Raw genomic sequence first — 11,112 nt, 5'->3', positions numbered from 1 at the left:
AACAAACGGTTGGTGCGCACCTCATTTGTTTGAATTAGATTATATTATATGTATAGGTTTATGCTCCACCAAAATCTGTGTTTTTCTATTTTGTCTTGATGGTATAACTATGAACTACTATTCGAATTACTATATATATATATACATATAACCAAGCTCTTTCAAGTTTCAATACTATTAAATAAAGTGTGGAAACAAAAGGAAATTCATTTGAAATATAAACTCAGTACCTGATCATTTAGTGCAATTTTTGACAATATTTGCTAGCTTGTAGAACTTTATCTTTAGTAGAAGCTATCATTTAATTTCTACTAATTTGGGGCTGCAACAACTTTGAGATTAAAAGACATGAATCAGACCTACTTAGATACCTCTATCTATATATATAGTCTCAAGAAATACTAGAATCTTCAATCTTTTAGGCTTTCGTATAGGAAACATCTATAATTCTAAACTACATTAAATAAATAGAGACAAGCTTGTAAAGTTATCATAAGTGGCAACTTGTAAACATGACATTCAAGAAGTCCACAAGCAACACATCAAACATGGTCCTACAAATTTTTAAAAAACTATTATTATTAAAGTTCTATTGTAGGAAATATTATCTTTCTATTACAAAGATATATTTATATGTATACTATTACTATATAATATATTTATACTATTACTTGCTTGTCAACTTTAGGCAAACATATATTAGCAAAACTAGCTCACAAGAATAACAGTAACACAGTAAGAAGAATCAAATGTAATAATGCACAAGAATCTGAGATTACACCATAAGTCTTTATTAAGCATCAACAATCTGAGATCACACCCTATACATAGTTGAGAAGAACTAGCACACTCAAATTATAACAGTTCAGACATAATAGAAGTCTTGAAGAAACTCTCTCACAAAGCTAGTTCTCTCTTTCTTAAAGTCTAATCTCTAAAAAATATTGTATTATAGAATGAGGTATATGCCATTCTCTTTGGTTTTCCTTTGTTAAGATTTTTAGAGAACTTTTCATCCTCTGAAAAACAACTATCAGTGTAATTTACTATTAACACAGTTAGAAGAATAGTCTATCAAAAAACTTGATCTTGAACAAATATCCATAAAACAAAGATAACTTAAAATTTTAATTTAAGAGGAGTACTTGGTCAAGCCGGCTTAAAGTACTCTGCTCTTTGTATTGAAATTGAATAAGCTGAACCTTTGTGTGACGTCTTCTTTATACTAATATCATTATATGCATCAGAATAAATAAGCAAAATAGACTTTTCATCAAGCTGCTTTTTTTCATGGATGAATCTATCGCTCACATACATGTTTAAACCTAAGAGAAACTTACTCCTCCAGTAGACAAAAGCACGAGGAGGAAAGGGAAGGGTTAGAAAGAACAAAGACTGCAAGCATGAGCACTGAAGGCATGGTAAGTTGGAACAGAGAACATTGCTTTTTTCTTAATGGATCCATTACAGAATTATCATTGCTACTTTTTTTCTGTAACAAAGTTTAAATTATAAAGAAGTGGAAAAACATAATACTAGTTAGGATGATGGTAAACAATAAATTCAAGATCATAAGGACGAAAGTCCTATCCTTGACACCGACCTGCAAGATGAAAATAAAATCTTTGTAAATTACTATTAAGCTTCGGAAAATTCAAAGGGAGCAAAGATTAAAATTAGCTTTCAGTGCGCAGACACTGAAAACAAATCGAGATGACAAGAAGAAAATAAAAAATCCGATCAGGAGAATTCAATCAAGATAAGCTCAAAAACAATTACAGGTCTTACATGAGCTCAAGAACAAGTGAAGAAGCTCCCCCGCCACCGTTGCATATGGCACCAACCCCGTACTTTCCCTTTTTATGTCTCAATACCTGCAACAACATTATTCTTATTTCATAAATTCCAAGTAAAATATATCAGAGAGAGCATAGTTACCAATGTCTCTTTTATGAGAAACACGAGATCACTTCACATGAGTATATGTAGAAAGCATAAGCTTAGATATGACCACGAACTATGACTTTAGATCATTAAGAAAACATGTAAACAAAACCAGAGAACTATATAAATGATATTAGAATGTCAAACTAGGAATGCATTGCAAGATAAGGGAAGCTTATAGATTACCCCTAACAATGTGACAAAGATATGAGCTCCACTGCATCCTAATGGATGTCCCAATGATACAGCCCCACCATGTACGTTAAGGCTTTCCTGAGATATTTGGAAATTGGAAGAGTAAAAAAATGTAGACAAGGATAGTGACAAAATGGAGCAAAGCTTAAATGCATTGTGGACAGATGAATGACTATACAAATTGCAGAAAATGGAAGAGTGATCACATTTAAAATAGCATACATTTCAGACTTAAGATTGAATCAACTTGAAAGAAATTATCTAGTTTTCTCCAAACTCACAGGATTAAGACCAAGCAGCTTTTGATTGGCTAGAGCTACAACCTAGAGAGAAAAAGTACAAATATAAATGAATGAAAAAAAATGCTTACTAAATCAAGAACAGTATAGGGATTATAAGTAGTAAAATCTTACAGAAAACGCTTCATTTATTTCATAGTAATCAATCTGAGAAGCATCTAAACCAGCATTTGAAATAGCTTTTGGTATCACAAGGGCTGGAGCAGTTGTAAAGAATTCAGGTGCCTGCGAAGATAATCTTCTTTGAGCTATGTTTCAGCAACAGTAAAATAGAACTAGGAAGCCAATTCATTGGAGTACCTGAGCTGCATCAGCATAGCCCTTAATCTTTGCAATTACTTGCAATCCAAGTTGAAGTGCCTTCTCTCCACTCACTAGGACTAATGCAGCTGCACCATCACTATTCATGATAAAAACCAAACCATATTAAGGCAAGTTAAAATCTGAAACCCTAGTCACACACACATAAAAATAAGAAAAAGGTTGCCCACAGAAAATAAACCAGTTTTGTTGTAGCATAAACTACAATAAGTGTTGCACACCAGTTGCTTAAATGTATAAGAAAGTAAATGAGTATTTAGATAGTACAAGCCTCTAAACAGAAGGCACAGGAAACAATATATCTAATTGCATTACCACACTAAGTTAATAATTTTTTTTTCAGCATTGGCGGCGGGGGGAAAGAGAGAGGTGGGAACCTTATGATTGAAGCATTGCCAGCAGTAACAGAGCCCTCATTCTACTTGAAACTTGGTCTTAGCTTTCTTAATTTTGCAGCATCAAACTATGAAGAGAGACAAAAACAAATTAAAAGTACTGAAGGAAGTATTGAAAAATCTGACTTAAAATCTACTTTTAACTAGAAAACCTTACTATGACATAAATATTAATAATTATACAAGTTCACAAAATTTAGTATATACCATTTAGTATCAAGATAACCCACATCCATATATATATATTTTTTAAAATGGACCTCAAAAAATCCTAGTACCCTAGAAGCAATCAAGCCAATAAATTGCACTGGTAGAAACTTCTAATTATGGAACAAAACTGCTTTCCAAATGAGCAAGCAAGAAACATTCACAACTAGAGAAGAAATATGGATTATGAACTGACTCTAATTTTGATTTTTGCATTGTGAAAAAAAAATTACAACAGTAATTTATGTAATTTACTGTCAAAAGAACAAATTTTCTAAAGTAAATTCTATTTCTATTAGATGTGCATACCTTTTCTAGACCTTCATCCTTGTCAACAATTTTGGATGGCTTCCCTCGGCCCCCAGGCACTTCAACCTACAGTTACAAAATTGTGAACCAAGATGGATATTGTAAATTAACTTCAACCATAAAACTAATCTTTTTATAAAGTAATAAGTCATACTGGGGCTAGACCATGATCTCCAACATAGCAACCCTTAAAGAAAACCATACCAAAATGATATGTCACAAACACTTGGGAAAAATGAGGTAAACGATGAATATACTTTCATTTATTTTAACAGAAACAGATAAGACCCACATAAAACACTTCAAATTTTAAGTATAGTAGACCAAAAATTCACTTGTAAATCTAAAGCTGTTAAAAATGAGCACTTCTTGGCAAGTGCAATTAAGCCAGAACTTGAGACGTTAGAGCACCAAATTAAGCTCAGCTTCTCAAGTTTCGAAAAGCCTTCGCCAAGGGCAATCAACCCAGCATCAGATCAACTGCATGACTCAAATCCAACATCTTCAGGCCCATTTTTCTCAATAGCATATAGTTGAAGAGACGAAACCACATTATTTTTATTCCCGCGCCTTCTTCCCTGTCCCCATAATCAATTAATAAACAATAAACTGGGTCATATCGATAAACAAGAACAAGCTTAGCTCGATTGGTACCACATCCGCCCTAATTCAATCCAATCATACGACCCAGAATTAGAGAAAAAAAAATATACGAGGAAGAAACGTGTGAATCACAATCTAGAATCGGGCAGAAACTGAAGGTCAATTAGTTTGGGGTAAATAAAATATCTTACGAGCTGAACGGGGAGCGTAATATTCAAGCGCTCATCAATGTGAACATTATGAACATTGAAGAATCGACGGGCAAGGAGCTTAACGAAGAGGTCAGGACTGCCGGTAGCGCCGACCCAGAGCGTGGTACGGCTAAGGCACTCTAGGGCTAGCCACCGCTTGCAGATGAGGGAGCAGGCATCACGGCTGGGTTTAGAATCAAGCAGGCGGAAGATCTCTATGATTAATTCATCTGGTAGACACGTGTTGATCCGATCGTGACCTCGCATTTTCTTTGGTTTATGGTTTTAGATCAATCCTTTCTATGAGTCCAAACTGTACCTTTATGGGAAATCCTAGAGAAGAATTTTCCGGGAAAAGAAAATGAAGGAAAGCAAGTTAAATAAAAGGCTGGGAAATTTTATATTTACCTATACATATAAATATGTATATGTATGTAGATATAGATAGAAGGAAACAAGGAATCGGTATAGTAGGCGGTTGGGTTGGGTTGGGTTAAGAGTGTTTTGCCGGCAAGCTCCTGATGAATAGAAGCTCCGCTTACCTCCTCTTCCTTCTCCTTCTCGACCGCCCCATGACTGAGATCACAACTTTCAAGATTGGGATCACCATTGTTATTAGAAGAAGAAGAGGATGACGGTGGCTGATACTAAAACCCTAACTGGGTATGGCTTGAGGGATGGTCAGAAGTGTGTTAGAAAACTGTTTAGAGCTTTGGAAATAAAAAATAGAGGCAAATAAAAAAGTAAAAAGTAGAATATAATTTGGCTCCAAAATTTTGGTACCGCCAATTTTTTTTCCCACATGTTATTTTATTATTTGATGTATTATAATACTTTTTCAATACTATTATATTCATGTGTTATGGAAAGGGGTATTTGGTGTAGTGTATGCAGAAGGACAATCAACTACTATAAAAGTAGTGAGTAATGTCTTGTTCGCGGGCGCAGTTCCTACTGTAACCGGGAGCCTAATCGACCCTGTTGGCGCGAGCCCTTCGCCAGAAAAACCATATATGGTTTGGTTGCCTAACTCCAGGTCCTTGACGGACAACTTCATCCTCTCCAGTGAAGACTTATACAAGATGTTGACTGAGCTCCCTGTGTCAACCAACACCCTCTTAACCATCATATTGGCAATCTGGACGTCCACGACCAGCAGATCTGAATGTGGGAATCGGACATGTCGGGCGTCATCCTCAGAGAAAGTTATTAACTCTTCCTCCGTTCGAGCTTTCTTAGGTGCTCGATCCTCCACACTCATCATTTCCATGTCCTGGTCGTGGCGTAAGGTCTGAGCATAGCACTCCCTTGCCTTCCCACTATCTCCTGCAAGGTGTGGGCCGCCACAGATGGTGAGTAACGTATCTGCCACAGGAGCTGGCTGTAAAGGTGGCGAGCTTTGGCGTGCAGGCGCCTGCTCGTTGCCTCCTTGAGCCTCTCGCTGAGATCCTCCTGTGGCTCATACGTACCTCCTTAGGTGTCCCTGTCTAATGAGGAACTCAATCTCGTCCTTCAACTGGTTACACTCATTGGTGTCATGACCGTAGTCGTTGTGAAAACAACAGATTTTTGTTGTATCTCTCTTGGAGATATCCTTCCTTATAGGCGTTGGTCGCTTATAAGGGACAGTGGAGTTGGTCGCTTGGTAGACCTTCACCCTGCTTTCGACAAGGGCCGTATAGTTGGTGAATCTCGGCTCGTACCTATTGCCTTTGGAGCGTTTATTTTCGGACGTTGATGGCTCATTGTTCACCCTTTTTCCACCATTTTTACCATTCCCATTTATGTTGCCTTTGTCGTTGCCATTGGATTTATCCGACCCATTGGCGACTTTGGCGGGATCTTCCTTTGGCCCCTTGTCCTTCGCAGATGATTTCCCCTCATTGGCAATCGCGTCCTCGAGCTTGATGTATCAATCAGCTCGATCAAGAAACTTCTGGGTACTATTTACCCCATTCTTTCTTAGGTTGTTCCAAAGGGGAGAATGGCGCCTTACCCCAGTAGTTAGGGCCATCATTTTTCCCTCATCGCCCACTATTTTAGCTCCAGTAACCGCTCGCATAAAATGCTGGACGTATTCCTTCAAGGGCTCTCCCTCCTTCTGTCGTATCTCGACCAGCTGGTTGGCCTCAGTGGGGTGTACGCGACCAACGTAGAATTGTCCGTAAAATTCCTTCACGAACATTTCCCATGATACTATACTAGCAGGAGGGAATTTAAATAACCACTCCTGCGCGGTGTCAGATAGGGTGGCGGGGAAAATCCTGCAGCGGGCATTGTCCGACACCTTCTGAATATCCATCTGTATCTCAAACTTGTTTACATGAGATACTGGGTCCCCATACCGATCGAAGTTCATCAATATCGGCATCTTGAACTTGTTGGGAGTTTCTTCCACAGCAATCCTTTGTACAAACGGAGTGCCCTCCTCTGATCGTACTTAATGTGGGATGTCCGGCTCCCCACTAGCTATTGTACCGCCTAATTCAGAGCATCAATTTGGGCTTGTACAGCGTCGGGGATCGCTGAGGCGACTGGTGCCGGAGGAGCGTACTCATCGTGCCTCTCGTGCCTCTCGTGCCTGTCGTTGAGCACGTCCCTCAGGTCATCATCTCTGCGCCTTTGCTCACTAGCGCCCAGCCGATCAAAGACGTTATGCTGTCAGGGCTGCCCCACAGCGTTCTGGCTCGTAGAGCTATTTTCTCTTGGTGGGGGGTTCCTGTCTCCACCTCTTTCCTCATGCCCTCGACCATCATTCCTCCTGTCGAAATCGACCTCATTATAGTCATGGCCATCCTTAAACTGCGACCGAGTATAGCACGACCAGCTGGTCACTTTGTTTCCTCCTCTAGCTAGCATCTCTTGAGCATCAGGGGGAGGCCTGCGTTGGTCAATGGGTCCCCGTGCATTATTATGTCATGGGGGGCCCCTGACCGCAGAGCCTGACTTGTTGTGCCTTATGTTAGTAGAAGGACGTTTCCCCCTGCTCGATGGATTTGGCTCATCTACCACTGGGCATCTAGGGCTTCGAGGAGGCTGCCCGGCCCTATTCTGCTCTGGCGCTGGGGATTGCCTCGACCAGCTTGAGAAGGTGGCTGCTACTCAGGATTCTGAATTGGTATATCCTGTTGAGCAACAAGCGGTTACTCTGACCTTTGAGGGCTTGCTAGCTGAAGTGGAGGACTCAGATTTGAAGCCCGTTGCGGTGGTGCATTTGGTGGCTGATCCGGTTGAGAAGCTGGCGCAGCTTGCCCCCGAGCCAACTGAATGGTTTCTTCTAAAGCGGCTGTGGCGTCTCTCTGCCGACGATCCATGTCTGCCTACCGCTCATTCAGTTCCTAACGCTGACGCTCGATCTCCCTCTATTGTAGCGCCAAGGTCTCCGCCGCATTCTCTTGATTGACCGTCAGATTGGCCAACTCGTCCTGCAACATGTTAACCCAAGATATGTTTCCAAGAGGGGGGGTGAATTGGAAATTTAAACTAATTTCGGAAATTTAAAACTTAATATGCCAAATTATACAATAAATCAAATTTATCAAGCAAAAGCAAATAATATGGCAATCAAATAGATATAGCAAATAATTAAACTTGTAATGTAAAGAGTTGAAGGTTAAGAAATCGCAAACTCTCGAATTTTACAAGGTTCGGTAGAACTAAGCCACCTACGTCCTTGGTCTTCAAAGCTAAGGACCTAGCTTTGAGTTCAACTATCGAGCCAAGTTAGCGGGCTTGACTAACCCTTACAACCGGGAATTTTTCACCAAGGTATTTCCAAACCTCTTACAATAGTTTTCCACCACCAAGGACTATCAACCTCTTTTTCGGATTGTTGAAGTGCCAATCTCACTCTAACCGGGTTGTTTACAAAACCGGTGCCAACCTCACCTCAATCTCAATATGGGAATGTGTTTGATATTACAAGCAAAAATCACTCTAGAAGTATGATAATACAATGAGAAACCTAGAGTGATTAGCAAGCACACTTAGAAGAAATAAATACAAATTTTGGCTCAAGTGTGTGAATATGTGTTTGGATGAGTAAACTTTGAAAGCTCTTTGAAATCAATGGATTTGGTTTGGTATATGTAATAAATGCTCAGCCAACCACCAATTTGAAGAAAAAAACGAGTTTATATAGAGTTTGGGTAAAAACTAGCCGTTTATAGCCGTTAGGAGTTAATTTTCGAAGCTGTCTGCCGCGAACCGGAAGTCCGGATGAGGGAACCGGAATTCCGGTTGGAAGCAACCGGAATTCCGGTTGCCCATCCGGAATTCCGGATGGCAAACAGAGAGCAAAACTCAGATTATGCCGATTTTCCCGTTTTTCAATTCTTTATAACTTTTAGCTCGTTTATCCGATTTCAAAAATTCCAATTGCGTTACGACCGTATCGGGATGTATTTTCTTAAAAATGAATTTAGGATATTTATTTCTCATTTTAAAAAATCACCATTTTTTAGTGCGTGAGTGAGCCAAATTCTATACTTATGACTTAAAGTATACTTGCAATCACTTTACAAGACTAAGAAATTAAGTTAAACCTTTATCTTGAGTTTCTTGAGTCTTGAAGTCCATTTTGGGTCATTTCTGGAAAACTTGGTAAAATGACCATTTTGCCCTTGGTCATAATTTTGACTTTAAAGTGCTAATTCACTTTAGTTTTTGCTACAAAATCAACAGATCATTAGTAACAAATAATAATCAAATATTTGTTAATCATCAAAACAAGGAGACTTAAGAGTTTGGGCCAACAATCTCCCCCTTTTTGATGATATCAAATATTTGATTATTTTACAAGGGAAAGAAGATACTTTTAAATATGAATATTAGATTAGCTCCCCCTTAATGTGTGCAAGGATAAAAGAAATTTACCTTTTAGTTTTACCTTGCATGATTTTGTAAACTCCCCCTCAATATATCACTTAAGTTCAAATAACATTGTTAGTCTTAGATATTGAGGTTTCGCCAAAACAGTTAAAAATAATCCTAACACTTCTCCCCCTTTTGATTCATCAAAAAGGATGGCAAAGGAATTCACAAAATAAATCATAAACAAACATGGATTAAATAGTTTAAACATTCATACATAAGGCATAAAGCCATGCAAATACACAAGTACACAAGAAAAAGTAAAAATGCATTTTAAAAGGCCAAAAAAAAACTGAAGTGGCTGCTGTCAGGCGCCAACCGGAATTCCGGTTGGTCTGTGCACAGCCAACCGGAATTCCGGTTGGTGCACCAGCCCAGCCCTCTTTTCAAAAACGTGCCTAAAAACTTTGTTTTTAACCCAATTGACCCCAAACTTTTTCTAACACCTAAAATATGAGAAAATGAATATGCTCAAACAAGAAAATCTGAAAAATGTTGAAAAATGACGATTTACGGTAAGTTTTAAAAAGAAATTCAAGAAAGCCAAGAACTTACCAAAAACGAAATCTGTTCAACCAAATTGAAAAATTCTTTTTCCAGCAGTTCAAGAATATTAAATATGAGGTGTGTGAAGTGACGGAATCGAATAATATGGAAAATTTAGAATTTTGGGTAGATTTTTCGAAAAATGCCTTAAAAGGCCTTGAAAAGTAGAAATCTACCAAAAATGAGTTTTATGCATCCAAATCAAAAAATTCTTTTTGCAACACCTCAAGAATGTTAAATGTGAGGTGTGGGAAGTTACGGTTTCAAAAAATGATGAAAATTGAGCATTTTGGGTAGATTTTTCGAAAAATGCCTTAAAAAGGCCTTGAAGAGTAGAAATCTACCAAAAATGAGTTTTATGCAACCAAATCGAAAAATTCTTTTTGCAATAGTTCAAATGTGTTAAATGTGAGGTGCTCAAACTGACGGATTTGAAAAATGTTGAAAATTGAGTAAGTTTGGCGAAAAACACTCATTTAGGCAAAAACTAACAAATTTTCAATACTTAGCATACCTAAAAATTGTTCAAAGAGTAATTCAAGCATAGAAACCCTATAGGCATACTAGATAGACTTATTTAGACATGTTCAAACACATAAACACATATACTAATCACATATGCAAAAATTCACATATTTACTCAATCAAAAATGAGTTCAAAGTTCACCAAAAATTCATATCATGACCTATAATTTGTTATCCTCCAAGACATATATCTAATAGGTCAAGTATTATAAGATTTTGCTTATTTATGCATAGAATCATATTATAGTTAGAGTATACATGCATAAGTAAGTAAGAAGAGATATGATATTCAAGTAGCTAGTAAACCTTAAATTTCATTTATGTTGGTCATTCCTAGCTCTCTTCTAATAAAACTAAATCTCTCATCACTAAGAGGCTTGGTGAAAATATCCGCTAGTTGGAAATTGGTGCTCACAAAATCTAGCATAATGTCACCTCTTTGGATATGATCTCTAAGGAAGTGGTGCCTTATATCAATATGCTTGGCTCTAGAATGCAAGATTGGATTCTTAGAGAGGTTAAGGGCACTAGTATTGTCACACTTTATGGGTGTACATTCAAAATCAACATCAAAATCTTTAAGAGTTTGTTTCATCCAAAGTATTTGAGCACAACAACTACCGGCGGCTATGTATTCGGCTTCGGTTGTGGATAGGGCTACCGAGTTTTGTTTCTTGCTAAACCATGACACTAAAGAGTTTCCTA

At 38.0% G+C, this 11,112-nt stretch overlaps 1 pseudogene; it reads right to left on the bottom strand.

Annotated features, from left to right (window-relative positions):
* Positions 1-1,422: 1,422 nt before the first annotated feature.
* LOC133792171 (acetyl-CoA acetyltransferase 1-like) lies at positions 1,423-7,778 on the bottom strand (annotated as a pseudogene).
* Between the last annotated feature and the right edge of the window lie 3,334 nt (positions 7,779-11,112).

Source organism: Humulus lupulus, chromosome 7 (assembly GCF_963169125.1).
Source record: "Humulus lupulus chromosome 7, drHumLupu1.1, whole genome shotgun sequence".
Lineage (NCBI taxonomy): Eukaryota > Viridiplantae > Streptophyta > Magnoliopsida > Rosales > Cannabaceae > Humulus > Humulus lupulus.
The sequence above is the reverse complement of the archived record's forward strand: the minus strand, read 5'-3'. Positions and strand labels throughout refer to the sequence as shown.